The sequence below is a fragment of the Streptopelia decaocto genome (genome assembly GCF_964273445.1).
Source record: "Streptopelia decaocto genome assembly, chromosome: 3".
In the NCBI taxonomy this organism is placed as follows: Eukaryota; Metazoa; Chordata; class Aves; order Columbiformes; family Columbidae; genus Streptopelia; species Streptopelia decaocto.
Window position 1 is genome coordinate 8,659,240 of NC_138656.1, and position 18,430 is coordinate 8,677,669.

Consider the following 18,430-nt stretch of genomic DNA (forward strand, 5'->3'; position numbering starts at 1 on the left):
ATACATAGGTGCATATAGTAAATATTGGGGGTTTTCCCCCTTTTTCATTACTAATGCCTCAAAATTGTTTGAGTATACTTGCATAAGAATTGATATCACTAGAGTTGTGGCAGTATATGCACTTTGTTATAAAGGAGGGCAGGACAAGCTTCAAGAATCGAGTTCCTGAGTGAAAATATTGTGATTTTCAATGCAGTGGCTGCATGCTCAACAAATAAGATCAAGAGGTGCCTCATGCTGAAAGAACAGGACGTGTTCTTTGCGTAAATGTTTTGATGTTTTGTTAATGGCATCAAAAGACACAAGAGAGTAGAGAGGAGCTGGATGTACTCTGTCTTTGCAGTGGGTGGGTATCTGGAGGGGTAAGTCCTCTACTGGACAACAAAAATGCCTTTTCAGGTAGGTGTTAGGAAACAGATTTTCTCTGCAAAAGTTACTATTCCTCATACAGTGCTGAGAAAATTGAGTAGCCAGAAGATTAGTGACCTTAGGCAGATCAACTCTACATATCACAATCCATTTAAACTTCAGATCTTGGAGAAGGTGTTGGAAGACTGGCTTCGTCACTCTGGTGGTTTTTCTCATCAGGATAATGGTCCCTCCTCTTGGCAAGTGACCCTTTGCTCCATGAGACCCCAGAGAGCATCCCAGGATGGCACTGCCAGCCGGCCAGCATGGCAGCGCGGACGTACGAGCAGCAAGAACATCTTTCTTCAGCCTGGTCAGGAGGGTGTGCAGCGTGGAGTGTAAGTTCCCAGGGAGCCCCGCCAAGCACCTTCTGGCTCCGTGCTGGAGGAATCGTGCACGGGAGCCAAGACAGGGAAGCCCTTAGGAAGGGCTGTGGCCAAAACTGTAGAAATCCAATGTAGGTCTGAACAGACCTCCTTGCTGACCGAATTTGGATTGTCATCAATTGCTTCTATTTAATGAGAGCCTGTGGAAAGCGGGACCTTACGCTATAAACTTCCGAAAGCGGGAGCAGAGTGTGATTAACCAACTAGAGTAATCAGTTGTGTGTGAGACACTTTGGGGGATAGCTGTGATTCAGTTTGTGGAAAGAACGAGGTGTCATTTCGTTTTTTTCAGGGATGTAAGTTTGTAACTAATTTTTGTCTCTCCTTGCCAGCATAACGGTTTGAATGTTAATTTAATTTTGCAGAATATCATTTATGTAAATGTAATTAGAAGGGAAACATGATCGGGAGATGCACAGCACCAAAGAAAATTTATTACTCCAAGGGGTATTGCTCTAATCATTCAACTGCAATATTGAGTTTCCCCAGATTTAATCTAAAAGCAATAAATTACAAAAGGCTAATGTCCTGCCCAACAAAAAGCTGTCATGAACCCAAGTTTCTGTGGGGAAAAAATTCAACTTCATTTCAGCAACAGGCTCTCCTCGTTTACACATTCCTTTTATGATTCCAGTCAAGTCAAAGTAAAATGAATACAAATGTGAGAGTTTGAACACTTTCCCTGAATATGTATGTGTGTCTGCGGGTGACTGTAATAATCAGCAATCCAAGGCACTGGGACTCCGTTATCTTGGGCAGAATTAGGAATGCAGTCCCGCAAAAATACAACTGTGAATTCTTCTCCCCACCTTCGCATGACCCTGTGATTTAAGGGAAGGCAAACTTGAGTCTGATTAATTCCAGCGTCCATAGGAGAGTCTGTTGCTAATGTGCCGTCGTTTTTGTTCTGCCGACAAAATGAATGAGAAGAAACAAGCTGTCCTGTTGCCTGGTGGTGACTGTAACCTGTGTCGCCCATGAGCAGCGCTGTCTACGTGGGGAGGTTTCCCAGTTGATGCTGCTGGTCTGTGTTTACTAAAGCGACACTTGGAAAGTGGAATGAGAAACAAACAGAAAAATCAAATAATATTGTGTAAGTACTTATCAAAGCCCTTGAATAGCGGCTCTGCTATTCAAGGAGCATCTGCCAACTTGATAAAACCTGCAGTGACAATTCATCGGTGAATAAACAACAGCTAGGCAAAATAAGAATTGGTAAGTGCCTGTCAAATGTGTAAGCTAAAACACTGTTAAGTGTTGGGGTTTTGTGGTACAACTTAGTATGAAGGCTGATGCCAACATTACACTTCTCTAAGAAGTGGAGTAATTAGTACAGGAAATAGGTTTCTTATGTTTTATTTAGCCAAATTCATCTCTGGTTTAACTCCACTGTAGCCTGTGCTACATTTGTTCCTATTTCCCAGTGTTCCTCTGCACACTTCTTTATACCATGACCTTTAATCGACTGTGATTGTCGTTTATTTTAGGTAGGGGCCGTAGTTCCTCTCTCAATTTGTTAGTATCAATTATGTTGTAAGCCTGGGTTTCTTGGCTCACAAAATGAAACCCATCAGATCTGCAACAAGTTTTTACAAAGTGCAAATTGGCAGGTTTACAGATTCCCACAGCTGTACATGGGACACGGAGAGAAATGCAGAGCTGCATCCTCCAAGGCACAGAGAAACAGAACTGTGAGAGGACGGGGGAAAAATGCAAAGAACAGAGAAAAACGATGTTGTTAGGAGCAGAGGAGGAGGGGCTCTACATATGAATTACTTGTGTCCTTGAGGAGGTAAAACAAGCCTTAGGAGGATGGCTGAAAGCAGTAACTAGCAGTCTGGAGAATGAGAGAAAGTGACTGGGCTTGTTGGGACATATAAGTAAGCTGGAGAGGCTCAGGATGTGCTGCTGACCAACAAAGTAAAGCCAATGATTAAATTCAAAGCAGTATCTTCCTCCTCATCCTGACCAAGCTCTGGAGAGAAGGTCCAAGGGCTCCTTGTGGGTGACTTTGGCTGAGAGCAGAGAATGCGTGTGCGGAGGTCTGTGCTGGGGTCCCATGCTGTGATGGCATTGATGGGACAAGGAGGCAGCTGCATCCTCCTCCTCTTCTTCCTCCTCCTCTTGCCTCTTTTGTGTGTTGCAGAGCTGAGTTCCTGCACTGGGAGTTCTTCTTACAGGCCTGTGTCCACATGGCAGGCACCCTGACTTCTGTTTCATTGCAGCCACCCAAAGTTAAACTGCAAGGAGGAAAAAAGAATTGAACAGATTCACAGCAACATAGATACTGTATCAGCTTTTGGTCCATAATGGTGTAAAGTTGTGTGAGTTGTAATTCTCCACCCAAGGGTGTTTAGGGAGGTACAAATGTGTGCAGCGTAAGACAGGACAAACTGTTATGGGTACACTTATTTAATAATGAACATGCACAGTACTAACCATCTCATCCTTGTCTTTATGCAAGTGTAGCACAGACCATGACAACCTGAACAGTAAGCTGCAGGGCTCGACTACGTGATTGCACAGAGGATCTTTGGCAGAGGATCGTTGCCTGGCTTTTTGCAGGCAAATAGGTAGAGAATGATGAAACCGCAGAGCAACAGTGGAAAAGGTCTTACCTTAGTGATCTACGGTGTACACAGATTGCAAGATGTAGTGCTAAGAGACCCGAGATGTATTTTTTTATTTAACAAGATGTAATTGCTCTGGTTGTGAAATAATGTTTAAGATTGTTTTCTCTTTGTTTTTGCCTAATGCAAGAAGGGGAATCTTGCGTCATGGAAAATGTTTTCTGCCCCAAATGAAGACTACCATTCTAAAATTCCTTAAGATGCATACATGAAGATTTTATTAGTCAAAGAAATCTTCCAAGATCATTGTCATTTATTACAGTTCCTGTGTTTTTCATTCCAATGAGATTTATAATTACAAACTGGTAATTAAAGAGGCTCCACTCTGTAATTCCATAGGAATTCCACTGTGATCTGACATTAATTAGCAACCAATTATGAATTATGATATAACTTTTAAAAAACCCACCAGTGTCTGGATGCCTTCTTTCAGCTGCAATGAAATGTTAGAAGGAATTTCGCTTTGGTAAGCTGGGCCCTTGTTGTGGATTGATTGGTACTACCATGTGCTATGGGTGTGTTTCCATGATGCCGCAACTACATGGATGGGCAGGTTCGACCTGCTGAGGTTTTGAAAGAATTTTTATCCTCATCTTTCTTGTAAGAGACATCTGTCTCACAGGATTTTAATGATCTGTCATGTCACCAAGTGTACACACTTTAATGCTTAGATTTTATCTAACTTGTTATGTAAATTAGAGTGACATGATGCATCGCTTGTATGCCTGATGCGAACTCTCTCTGGCCTGAAAGTGTATTTTAGATAATTATAGCCAAACAGAAAAAAGAGAAAAATAGTTACTGGCTCAAATTAAAATATATGTGGGATAGAGAAGTTGTGATAGCAGGTTAAGCAGATAAACTTTCAAAATTCTAGCATTATTTGGCCATCTGCATTAAAGATCTGATACCTAATGGAATTTGTGTGTCCCCAAAATCTGACAGGTAGAATGATACCTGGAGATATGTGGGTCATAAAACACCTGGTTCATGTGGATAATCAATGCTTAACATATCTTTATTTTTGTTTTGGTTTGTTTTTTTTTGTTATTTTGTTTTGGGGTTTTCTGTATGTTTGTTGTTGTTGTTGTTTAGTTTTGTTCAATTCAGGTCAGTAATCATCATTAGGCTTGTTGGAAAGGTGAGGGAAGTGGGGTGATACCAAAATCCCTTACTTGCAAAACCATGTAGAGAGCAAGCGACATAAAAGGAGACAACGGATTCTTTTTGCATGGATGAAATCACAAGGTAAGTTTTCAAAGCCTTGCGCTGCAGATTTATTTCCACCATCTCCATTAAACCTAACGAAAATCACGTGTGTGTTTCTGAGTATGGCTCAGCACACTTCTCCCATACCTCTTTGTGGCTCCTCCTTGGGGCCTTCCACAATTCCTTTGATCAAACCTCTGAGACCTCTCCCATGACGTGCAGCTTCTGATCTGATCAAAATTAGTATGGGTAATGGAGTGGAGTGTGGCCCTTTTAGTCATCTCCACATCCAGCTTTCATTATAAAGCAATGCTGGTCTGAGCACAGAGTTGTTCAGGAAAGTAGTAGTATGGTTTATTTAGCCACCAACTTTTGTTACCTTCGGAGTCCTCACTGCTTCTCAGGGTCGATGCTGTTTCATGGATGTACATGATTTATCTTTCCATTGTCACTTTTTGCCATTTTACAATAGAAGAAATCTATGGGAGCAATCCTCTTATTTAAATTCAGAGAAATTCGACAGTTTTGACCAAGAGATGGTCCTGCCTGTTGCTTTCTTGCTCATTAATGTGAATGTACCAGTTCTCCTATAAAAGAAGTTTCAGCTGTGAAATTCCCATCAAAATTTCATCGTGTTTTGTTGCATCTAACTACTTAGGAGGGCATCTCAGAAGAGCTTTGCCAGTTAGCCAGAGATGTGTCACCGACACCAAGGAACAAAACGCGGCTTTGATGCAGGGAAATGTTATAAACTTGCTCGATCAGGTCAGTGGTGAATCAGCCTCCTCCTGTTGGACCCAGAGAGTATACATGGACTAAACGTGCTGCTGTTACTTGTAACTATCCCTAGAAGGGATTAAGTGTTTAAGATCTGGCTACATGCATTTCAGATATTAATATGTTATTTTGGTTCTGTGCCTGAGCAAGATTTAGAGGAATTTGGAGAGCAGCTGGACGCTGAAGCTTTAGGAGATCCAGCGTCAAGGCAGGGCTCATAGTAACCAACATCCTGTCAGCAAATACTAATGTTCTATATTTAACCTACCATTAAAATTATGTTTTGTTATTTTTGTCTACCTTCCACTCTAAAGTTTGGTTTCTGTAAGACTGCAGAACAAGGCAAGCTTAGTTAAGGCTATAAAATTTATCTCACTGCTTGCTTTTTAGCTTGCTGTTGATCTGATGGCAGCTGAAAGGGCAAATGAGAAAGGTAGGTATTATGTTTCATGGGTACGTTATAAAAGTCTAAACTGCATCCAAAGTATATTTTACTCCTAATAATGAGAATTGGATGAACAGCATTCAAAAGAATATATGAACCTGCCCCAACGACATTGTTTCAGAACTAACTGATCTAATGCAGTTTTCCAAAGAATAATTGATATTATATAATCATAACTGGCAGTTTATGTCATGAAAGTGACACTTGACGCTTTCCTGCTAACCAGTTTAACATGATCAATTAAAACACCACTTGTGTAATGACATTTTAGTAACCAGTTTAATATCATAAATTATGACATCACCTTCTTTTATGGCATCAGGGTTGAATAAAATGCTTTCTTTAGAAAGAAAAATTAAAAAAAAAAAAAAAGGAGGAAACCTCAACATTGCGCGTTATATTGTCCTGGTAAAAGGTACATATGTTCTAGCCCTCTGGTCACTGTCCTCATTAAGGACGGTCTGAGAGCTGAAAAGATACAAACAGGGGTGAAATAAAGAATTGAAAAGAATGTGCTTCAGGTTAGTGCAGGCAACCTCTCAGTAGACAGTAGTGTCCTTTGCATAACACTGGGGGAAGTCATCCAGAAATGGAGAAGAAAGTAAGCACGTGCTCATGGAACCTGATGAACTCAATTACACTGCAGTAATATTTACCGAGATGCGGTGTGAAAGTTCAGGATTGCATCATTGCCCACCAGTCCGTGTTCTTTTTCTTCATGCTCAGTGGCTTTAAAATAATCCCGTATATCTTATTCTTCACTGAACGGTCCAATTTGGGTGCTGGAGTCTGTTATTCTACATCTCAGACTCTTTTGGGCGCTGGATTTTGGGATGACTGCTGGAGATTTCAGTCCTGAGTTGGCAAATGTCTGCATTTATTTGTATTTATTTAGCCTCATTGAACCAGACAGGAGCCAGACATGAATTTAATTCAGAAAATTCTCAATTAGACAAAGGTCTCTATGAATGTATGTCTTTGCAGGATTAACTGCAAGGAGTCAAATATTTATAGTATATTGTGTGTTTTCAGAGCTGGCTTTCTAAAGGCACATAGTATCAACTTCCTTTTCCTACCAAGGTCAATAAAAGTGTTATCAGTGACCACAGCTGTGAGCAAAACAAGTAATAATCAAGCATTTTCAAAATTCTTCCTGCAATTTTTTCTCTTGAAGCAGAATCATTACCATATTAAGATGTGCTGAACTCTGCTGGAACTCTACCCTGAGATAACACCCAGTGTGTCTTCTAGCGCTTATGCAGAAACTCAATACATGCAGATGGTCCCCATGAATTCATCTGCTTCTCCCACGGCTTGCCTTCACATCAGGTCCTTGGTTTGCAAGGTGGGGAAAGAATACTAGATAGGAAGTCAAATTCGAATTGTAAAAACTGAAAAACTTGTATGTTGACAGCGGTACAAGCATTTCCCTGAGTAATCCGGAATAATTTCTCTTACTAATTCCCAGGCTGTAAATCAAAGATATGACAAATGGGTGCCACATGCCATCTGGGCAACTGTTCTGTCCTCAACGGAGTGTCAAGTGCTCAAGAGATATCCAAATACTGGCAAGAAGGTGGTAAGTTGGTAAGTACAACAGCACTTCTTAAATTACAGACAAAATTTTAAGCAAATCCATGTAAATTGTCAGTGCATATCTTAGTGGTCTCCTGAGAATGCCATGATTTACCTACTCTCTTTTCTCAACATTTTTTCAGAAGTTTTTTTCCCCCATGAATATTTATGTCGATGCCTCATTTGCTGACTGAATTTCCACTCTGCTGGAATTATGCTTCCCCATAGTGCACCCAGGAAAGGTGAGCCGTTAGAGGTGAGAAAAAGAGATTCCATGACCTTTAGGAAATAGCAAGTGGCACTAGATAAAACCTATTCTGTGAGGGGTTACTTATGGATTGGTTGGACATAATGACCAAAAAATTATTATCTCTCTGAAACAATTAACTTCTGGTAGATCAGAGTCCAGTTCTCCAGAAGCTCTGAACTTTTGCAAATTGGCTTTGCCCATTGCCACTCTTAGGCAATGAGTAATTCTTAAAATAGGCATGAGTGATAGATACCACATATTTCTAGTTGTGAATATGGACTTATTTACAGCAGGCATTTTTTTAAAGTGAGTTGTAAATATTAAGGTGCTAGATTCAATGCTTATGAATGTGTTTCCTTGGTGATAAAGCTCTCACTAAGCACGTTATCTATCTGTGCTATCTTATATGCAGACAAGAGATGATTCACACTGTATGTTATAGGTCTTGTGCTTTAAAATTGAATCCTCTATTGACTTATGGCTGAGAAGCATAGAAATCAAATCCACAGCTGGTTCTTCTTAAAAGTGAAGTTTTGGCAGAGGCAATGAAGGCTTTAATGCATTACAAAAGTGTGCATTTTTTAAAGTTGTTTCACTTCCTATTTTCTCTCTACAAAACTCCCTAAAGTTTGGAGTGCTCTTGTGTTTCATCTTGCAGTTTCAGCAGAACCCAGCCTTCATTTTGCATGCCCTGCTACTGCCTAGAAATGCAAAGGAGATGTTAGTTCGTGAGTGTACACAGATTAAATAAATAAATGCATGGAACAAAATCTTTCTGGCACAACAGAGTAATTTATTTAATGATGAAGCAGTTGTGGTTGGAAATCCCTTCAGTGGAGGAATAGAAATGGCTTTGAGGTGGGACAGAAAGACTGAGCAAAGCCTTCCTTGCCCTGACAAATAGTGTTGCTTACATTCAAGTGGGAAGTGCCCAGTTGAGATCAATGGAAGTTTTATCATTTTTTCTGCATAACGTTCCATTGTAACTAAAATGAGGCATAGTTGGCTTGTTGTATGTCTGTGAGTAGTTACGTAGTGCATCTCTGTTTTACTCTGGCCTCCTATAAAAGGATGTTTTTGCTTTTGATCTGCTCCAGCGCTCAGGAGCTTACAGGGGTTATAACACAGAAGAACAGGTAGGTGCAAAAGATATGAAGTGAAAGGAGGCCTGCAACCAGTGAGAAACTGCTGAGCCCAAAAAGCCATCATCCCAGCACACATTACACATTAGGGTTTGAGAACTATAAATGGCATAGGGTTATGTGCATTAATTGCATCATAAAGTAGAGGGGCCCCAAAGGAGGTCTGGTCTCAGCTGTGCTATGACTGGGACAAACAATTAATGAGAGATCTTACAATCTCATTAGGCAGGACAGAAGTAGAGAGTATTAATCTCCCATTCTCTGTGTTTGAGACTTGAGTTTAAATATGCCCATTGTTTACACAAACAGTCTATGGGGTAGAGTGGAATGGATCTGACTTTTCCCGAGTCCTGTTACCAGTTTCAGGGACTGGCTTCTCTTTCCTTCCTTTTTCCACCAGCATGAGCTCTGCAACCCTCCATATTGCACAGAAGTCATCAAAGACTTGTTTAGATTTGCTTTTTGTCTCTAATTCCAACTTCTATTTCCATGGTTTACATTCTTAACAGCTGCAGTGTCATGTGGTAAATGGCAAACTGTTCTATTCCCAATTGTCTTCTCCGAATTCGTTAAGTAATTCTCTGCTATCCTTGCATATACAAAACTGTCCTAAACATTTTTTGAGAATGTTATTTTGGGGGTTTCAGATGCAGTAAAGGTAAATCCAGAACCAGGTCAAGTGGCATTGCCTTTCTGAAGCACAGTGGAGAGAGGCACTTGAAAACCTGCAGGTTTGAAAACCTCTTTTTGGCCATTTCCGAGCAATGAGCCAGATGTTGACCCCTTTTGCTACCCATTTAGTAAGCTGTAGCTTAGACCACAGCATCTTACTTTGTGAAAAAATGGGTTATCTGGTGTATGGTAATGGCCCCTGCCACAGTCTGAGCGCTGCTGTTGGAACTGGTACAGGCTTGCTGGCATCCTTAGATGAACTCTCGTCTCATTTACCAAAGATGTCAAGGGCTGGCAGTGGTTTGGAGAAACAGTAGAGGTGGAGCACAGGGCTACCACACCATGGGCCAGCCCTAGAGAAGCTCAGATGGAGTCTACCAAGGTCAGGAATGGCTTTATGTGCTCTCTACCTCGTGAGCACGAGTCCTGTAGGACTCATTTGGAGAAATCTACTCATTGTGTGAATGTAATTGTCAGGGTCTTTCCTGTCAGCCTTGAAGTGGCCTGTCACCCTGCAGATGCCTCTAACTAGAGGCCAGAAGATCAGAAGAAGGTGCAGTGCCTCCTAAAACCTGAATTGCTGCTTTTGGATTTGCTGCCATTGTTGACTTGGCTTTGGGACAGCTTTTGCTGGAGCTGTTGCCTAGGTCCTGATTTTGACATTATTTTGTCTTTTCTTGTACTGTTTTGTCCCAGTCTCTCTTCGGAAATGTCCAGAAATGGAAGAGGCGCCACTTTGTCAAAAGTGCAAGGGGCAGAGGGTTTGTCTTCTTCACTCTTGGTTGGCCTTGAAATTCCCCTTAACTATCATTAGACTCACTCATATCACCCACTCTGTCTATTCTACTTAAATATACTTCCTCCAAACACAATAAATCTGAAAAAAATGTGCATATTATTTTTCTTTCTAAATCTAGTCCAAAAAAAATGAACCAGCAGTGTAGTTCCTCTATAGTAACTGCTCGTTTTGCTGCTTAATTTTTTCCCCCCTTCTTTTCCATTTCCCTTTGTTTTTCTCCGCATCTCCAGGATACGTAAACTCTCCGTCACTCTCACAGCTCTTTCCAGCTATGCAGCTGCTGTCAAGGAATACATGGTAAGATTTCCTACCCCTACCCATTCCTTACGTTCAGACAAGTGTTAGTCCAAGATCCAAACAAGTGATTTGCTTTCCTAGGTTTTACCTGTTCCACGAAGAAGTTTGCAATGTAACAGGAAACAACACAAAGATAACAATCTGCTCTCTAACCTAGTAAACTCCTCTAGAACATCTCCTTGGAAAGCTCCTGCATCAGGGCAATCAGATATAAGGGGACTTGAAAAAAATTGGTTTCACCTAAACTTTTGCTCCTAGAGAGCAATTACTTCTGTGAAAATGGAGTTAGGTGGAAATTGGTACTTCTCCTATCCCATCCTTCTCCTAAGTATATTACTGAATAATACTACTACTAAGAAAAGGTAAAAGGACTTTATGGGCTCCTGAAAGTTGTTCAGGATGGACACTTGTGAGATAAGGGAAGTGAGTTTGAAAGAAGCAAGTTCCCTGTCTTTTTACTTTGCTACATTTAAAGTGCAGAAACTAAAGCAGACATTATTGTCAATATTTATTGTCAACTTTGTCAATACTTTCATAGGTATCCTCAGTTACAAAACGGACACATTTTTCAGGTAATAAGTATTTTCACTAATGTTATTTCCTTCCTCCAAACTGAAGCGTTTCAGGAAAAGTTACAGATCTGACAAACAAAATAATAAACCAAATCAAACAAGGTAATGTTTGCTTTTATAGCAGTATGCTTTCATAGTCATAGTTGACATTTTTTGTTTGCTGACAATGGAGTTGTTTAGTAAGTCCCTTTAAATTCTTTCTCAGCCAGACTCAAAGTGACTCCCAAGCAAATTCCTCCTTACAGTCATGTTGTGATACTTCATACCTGGTATATCTGTTCATCAGTACCTGATTATGAGCTAGGGATTATGAACTAGTTACATCTAAGACTGTGGGGTTTTTTTTTTAAGTTCCTCTTTGTCATTCCCCATTTCTCGATCCCCCTACAAATATCTTTTCAGAGCACCTGAAATCCCACCAGACCCCAGAGGACAAAGACGTGTACACAGGTATTGCAAATACCCGGCCATTCCACTAACCGGTGGCTTTGCCAGGAGCATCGTGAACATCAGCTTTAATTTTCAAGTAAGCTGTTGTTTCGGCACTGCTAGGGGGGTAAACAAGTGAACATTATGTCATTTTTTATAAATATCCATTGGATTTGCATGGATTCTCATTAGTTGATGTGTCGGCACCTCACGAACTGCAAGATAGATAAGCTAATAGCTACATCAGTTAAACCAAATAGGGCTTAAGTGTCTTAGATCATAAAGCTTTAAATATATTCTAACGCAAGCAATTTCAGCAAAAAGCATAACAAGTAGCCAATCTGGGATAAAAATGTTTTTATTTCCGTACCTTGTTTTTCATTACATCCTTCACAGACACTATAACATTATTTTAGTCTTTAGAAAAATATCAAACAACGTGATTGTCTCACACCAGGCATAATCCCAGTGGAAATTAAAATTGCATGCATTTTGTCATCACTCTTTATTTAACAACTGGGAGAGTTTTAATATTTGAAACTTGGAAAGAAAATTGTCTTGAAACAGAGAGATTCCTTTGGGGTAATTTCACTTTTGTTTTGTGTGAACTTTAGCTACACAATTTTTTTACAGTAATATGGATCTATGGATTGCATGATGGTTAACAGGACTCATCTAACATACAAAGAACTTTCTAATAAGATCACTTGAGTCAGCTGGCCTTAGTTATAAAGATGCCCTGTTTCTGGTTTTTAGTATTTTCTTTAAACCTGTATCACTGGGTGTAAAAGTGAACCTGAAAGTCACTGTGTTCCTGGATGAAACACAATGCATTTGTGACACAGCTTCAATTTTCAGAACAATAACGTCACACAAAAGAGGTTGAAAGAATAAACAGGACTCCGCTATGAATATTCATACCAGGAACAAGTGAACACAGGAAAAACACTGTAGACTCTAATAGCAACTAAAATTACAGCATCTTATCCAGAGCTGTTTGATGAAAAGAGCAAAAATCAGTTATGAGAAGACAACAGAGAAAAATATACAGACACCTCTGTTTTGTTTACATGGAGAATCTTTGAGAAGCTGGGGTGTCCTACCACAGGACAGCAGGGTAGGCTGGACCAGGACAGAAAATAGAGGGTTTGCATTGCTGCCAAAAAGTGGGATGCTATCGCTGCTGGAAAGTCAGTAAGAAGGTCTGCTTTTTTTATAACTCCTAAGTATATACTTGGCCCCAGTGCAAGTCAATTGGCTTTTTTCTTGGTGGTTTTGAGGACACCAATATATTAATATTATTTTTTTTTTCTGTGCGAGGACATCTGGCATTCCCAAGAAATCCAGCATTGATGGGACTTGGTAATGCAGTTTGCTTGACTCAGAGCAGCAGTATCCAGAAACTGATGGCTCATGTACAACATGAGCTGGTTGTTTCCTTTCAACAGCTAAAGGGCAAATGCTTGCAATGCAAAATAACATTACAATAGGTTCTTACAAGTGGTCATAGAAGAGTGGCAATGGATTTAGTAGGGTTGATTGTATCAGCCGATTTCCCTTAGAACCTTTTTCTTCTTGCCTGTAATTGACCCCCAGGAGACAGACTTGCTAGCAAGGAACCATGGTTATCATGTAGTGGCTTCCTACATTCATTATACTTTCGATGTCTTCTGCAGATTGAAGATTCAGAGGGGAATAACCACCTTTGAGAAACATTCTGTTCACATTCAGAGAATGTGGCCATTGCACTGCCTTGCATTGGGCATCGTCGCTTGTTTTCATGTGTCCAACGGAATAATGCTGACACTGCTGTCATTTTGCTTGCACTCTTCATGGTTCTTCATGTTCTGAGACAGAGAGAGCTCTTCCAGTCCTCGTCAGGAATTTGGGGGTGTTTCTAGCAAGATCAAAACAGCAATATCCAAAACTTTACACTGGAGCTAATATTAGTGCCACCACATTCAAATTCATTTTGCTTGTCAGCTGGGATGATTGCACACTGAAATAAGTGCTCAGATACATATTTCTTTGGGTTTCACTCTTATTGTAATATTTTAATCTTTCCCTGTGAGTCTTAATCGTGACATCTTTTTCTCCCATTAGATGTCTCACAATAATTTTGTTTACTAATTCTTCAGCTAACAAAGGAATATGCCAGACCTCTGAGGTGTTTCAGAAAACAGGCATCAGATCTGCCCCTCCAGTGCAGCATCAGCAAGACCAAACAAAACCAGAGAGTGCTTTGTGTGCTCATCTTCACATTAGTCCTGTGGAGAGATACAGGCGAATATTTGCCAGGCCAGAACATTTATGAGCAGACTCGATATCAATGGCATGGTGGGTACTTGCGGCCAAAATTGGGGTGCTATCCCTGCTGGGATAGCAAGTCTGTAAGAGAAGAGAGGTCACTGAATGTGTTTGTTCTCAGGCAGTTCTGCCAATCACACTCAGCATAAGAGCTCAGGAGTCTTAATAACACTGGCCAGATGCGCTTCAGGTACTTTTGGAGTGTGGGTAGTCGACAACAGTTTGATGTTGAAACGAGTCCACTCTGTTTTGCAAAAGTCAAGTTTTTCACCAAACCATCAGATCACTATCAGAACACCTAAAAAACCAAAAGTCCATTGTTCTGGCTTTTTTGTGGTTTGTTTTTGTTTTTTTTTTTGTCCATACACCTAAACTGAATACTAGGAGTTCAGTGCCCTGGGTGTAAAGACTGTTTCCAAAAAAAGAAGGCTACAGATAAACTCGAGATAGGCTCTGACTGCCCTTGCAATCTTTATGCCAAGAACAGAGGCACTGAGGTTGTTGTTAGAGCTACCTGCGTGCAAGCCAGGTGTATCAGGAGAGCAACTTTGGACCAGTTCTTGTCAAAGTTTTCTGTCAGATCTCATACTGTTCAGCCCACACAGTGACTTTTTCAAGATGAGCCCTTGGAGCAAAGTTACTAATCCTTCTTCCCAGGCCACAGGCTCTTCTAAGCCAGGGGCTGATTTTGCATTCAAAACCTTGTGAATTGAGTTTATGGAGGCCAGGATTGTCTTTGTTCTGCGTGTGCAGAGCCTAGCGCAGTGAACACCAGCCTATGACCTGGTTCTTATGTGCAGTGGTGTTGTGCGAGGCCAGATATCCATGTCAAAAATTAACTGGATTTCCTACTGAAAAGCCCTGTCATTGCCTTGTCCATACTCAGGCACTGAAAAGGCTGTGGTTTGTGTCAGCTGTGGGTGACTCTTTGGAGTGTACACAGCTCTCACCAGATTATTCACAGAGGCTGCCAGTTATTTCTGCTTGCAGACAGCCTCAGTTACCCTTTTAAATATCCTGCCTGTCATTATCACAGTCTTTCAACCCTATCAAAGTCATCGTGATTATTTCCTAGAGTCTGTTTCTCCTGTATTAGCATGACGGATACAAGTATATTAAAGAATTTCCCTTTTAAATTCCAGCCTGAATATCAGTATTTGAGGAACAAACAGGTCATCTTACTGATACAAGTTGTTGCGCAGAAGGCATTTTATTTCTTATTCTCTTTGGTATTTTAACAAGGGCAATCAACTTAATTCCACATTCTCTTGTGAGATTTTGCCTTCCGGGTAAAGAACATCCTTTACCTCCCCTTCTCCCCCTTTTCCCAAACAATCTTCTGCTGTGCTGGGAAGATGGAATGTATAGGTGATATCCCTTTCAGAAAATATATCCGTAATATATCACAAGCATTGTCATTATGATATATTAATGTGATGCATCATCAGAGAGCTGTCAGGGTGAAGATTTATTACTCTAAAACAAGTTATGGAGAGACACTGGGGAATGGGTTGACAGAATTTTTGTTTATTTTTTCAAATTAAGGACTTTTGAAGTAAGTTTGAAAATCTCTTACCTTCATGAAGTAGTAGGGGCGGGAAGGTCACAGAAAAGAGGACCAGAAGGACTCAGGAGGCCTCATAGACTAAGGATGTCATGTTTTTTTCCCCCAGGTAGTTTCCATGAGGTCTTCAAAATATAAGTTTCCGTCTTAGATGAGAGCTACAGTGGGCAAGGTCATTTTAATCAGCCCAAATTGGACTTTATTGTTTCTCCTTTAAAGGAAATCATAGTCACCAAAGCATGGAGACTTGGGCTAAAAAAGGCAAACTGGGCTAAAACTGGTCTAAAAATAGTTGTATTTTAGAACAAAAGGCTGTTCGCTTTGGCCAGGCATGTCCAGTGGACTTATCATAATGCACTGAAATCAGTGAGAGCTTTTCAGCAGGTTTGCACAGACTTTGGATCAAGGCCCTTCCCTGCACCATGCGGTGAAGCCATGAAACTTGGCACATTTATAGCATTGTAACATAAAGCCATCTGTGTACAAGCACAAACTTTTCCTTATTGCCAAAGTGCTTAATGTAATTACAATCAGGCTTGCTTCTCCTCTGCTCTGTTCATCCATGTGCCGGAGTGTATGAAAATGTGCGCTGGTAAAGTATCCCGCAGCATCGGTGTTTGCGTGCGGCTTACAGCGGCGTTCATTGCTAACCTGGTAATTCTCATTCATTTTTGCCTTTTAAGGAACACACGTAAAGTTGTGGACTGTCTTATGGGGAAACTGGTAACAGAAATATGTCAAAAAGTTCAGCCTGGGTTCTTTTCTTGCTGACTACATGGGACATCTGACTTAGGAGCACAGTTGCCCTCGCTTCTCGCTTCCCCATGTAGTCTGCAGAGTGTGGATGCCTGAGATGGGAGTTGCCTTCAGGAGGTGATTTTTACTCTTTTCTGGCTAGAAAATGAACACAAGGTTTCTATTCACCTTGCTCACTGCCTAAAGGAGGTTGTGTTAATCCCGAGTGTTGGTTCCCCAGGCTGTCCTGTCAATAAGTAGCTGCAAAGTAGTTGTTTGATCTTGTGATTCACTCTTTATGTTGACTTCAACTACCTCCAAATGCAGTGTTGTCCTATGGCACTTATTGTATCCTTGCATTTCCTATATCATGAGGTTTGCATGCAGTTCCTTTAATGTTGAATGTAACATTGGTCAGTGTAAGTTAAATACCAAGGTTGCTTGTAGGTTAATGAATGCACTGTGCTTGCTGCTGACTGACGTAGTTACTGAGAGGTGGTACAATGAACTTGACCCTACAGCCCATAGACATGGACTTGACTTTATCAGTGGGGATGGTATATTTATAGGGAATATTAACATCAAAAAGAAACATATGCACTGGATACATTTGCAGGCACAGGGAATAAATTTTTAGGAAAAAAAAATGGCTGAAGGCAAGAGGAGGTTATGCCAGAAAAGTCTACAAATTTCTCTTCCTGAAAGGAAAAAAAAAAGACAAGATTCTTATTTTTGGCCAATTTTAGGAAGACAGTTTAATTAATCGCCTAAAAAACGAAATGAGTGCCAAAGTTATGCAGATTGCCTCCACCCAAAGTCCTTTATAATCTCTGGTGCTATCAGCATAGGAAAAACCATTCCTCCTCTATAAACTTCAGAATGGCTTAATAATAATGTATAGTGACATGGATACGTTGGCTCAAGCCAAGTTTATTTTGAGATATTATCAGAAATGGGTACATGCAGATGCTTTTAAAGCACCTGCACTTTGCAGATGCCAAATAACCTTCTTTCTGCACATAGAGAAAGCTTCACTGGCACTCCATTAGGCTGTGTAGATACATGCTTCTGCTTAAAAAGGTATGACTGCCTTTGGTCACTACAGATCCATCTCAAATACAGCAGGGGTTTTTCTAAACTGAGATGTAACGAGGGCACAATTTGTCTTAATTGTTATAACTAGTCAAAAATTTTCTTGGAATATGCTCATGATCAACTAATCTGCTGAATGGAGGAAGGTGAGGCTGGTCCTATGGAGAGGTGAGCTTGTAGGATCATCTTACGGAGCGTGGTAATTGAGGGAAGGTTTGTGTTGGGTAGTCTGCTGACAATATTTTCTTTCCTAATTTTATGGTGCCAAAAGAAAGGACTTCTCACACATGCTGCAAGCGTTAAGGGGCAAATCAGTCTTTCATGTGAAGGTTTCTATGGGAGCTTGTCACACATGCTACAAATCAGAAGTTTAAGAAATTTAGGTGTTAGTGTTGCATAGAGGTTGGAGTTATAAGGGGTTTGCCCAAACTCCTGTCCACAGCATAAGTTGGGTTTCACTCACATTTAGTACCTGTGGTGGTTGCTGCTCAGATCACCAGTTAACACAATCTTAGGTCAGTAACTTTTAAAGGAGGGAGACTATCTTGGAGAGACCATATGAAATCTATCATGGCAAACCACTGATAACTCCACATCTTATTAGCTTCAATTAAGTATTTCCATAGGGAACCACGGAACTGTTTAAAGTCATGATGACACATACACACATTTTGTTCCATCCAAAGGAATAATCTGTTTTCCAGATTTCCAAATAGCCAAGCTATTTTGTTATTGTTTTGTTTTTTTTTTTTTCTTCTTCTTCTTTTCCTTCTTTTGAAAGAAATAATTTATAAGAATGTATCTTGGGCTTGCTACAGATTTAAAAGGAGAAAAAAAGTTTCTTCTGTCCGGCTTTTAAATTATATACATGACCAAAGATAAATATGTTTTTTATTTATAACTGTGGATAGATGCCAAACAAAGCCTTTCATATGACGCACCGCTGCTGTAGTAGAGAAGTGCTTAAAACAGTTCCAGTCAAGTTAGGCCCCAAGACTTTTCATGCATCTCCATGCAAAACGGGTAAGACCTTTCATTTTTTTTCCTTTTCTTTTGAACATCTTCAAAGGTTACAAGTGCAACATGCTCAGAGGATGCCAGGCTTCTTCCTGTCGAGCTGAGATGGTCTGAAAACCACATT

At 40.4% G+C, this 18,430-nt stretch overlaps 1 long non-coding RNA gene across 1 annotated transcript in view; it reads left to right on the forward strand.

Annotated features, from left to right (window-relative positions):
• The first annotated feature begins 7,099 nt into the window (after positions 1–7,099).
• The window catches only part of LOC309437871, a 68,073-nt gene continuing 56,742 nt past the window's right edge, over positions 7,100–18,430 (forward strand). The window contains exons 1-2 of the long non-coding RNA XR_014183648.1: positions 7,100–7,200; positions 7,338–7,442. This is a non-coding gene — a long non-coding RNA (uncharacterized lncRNA). The remainder of the gene's footprint in view (positions 7,201–7,337; positions 7,443–18,430) is intronic.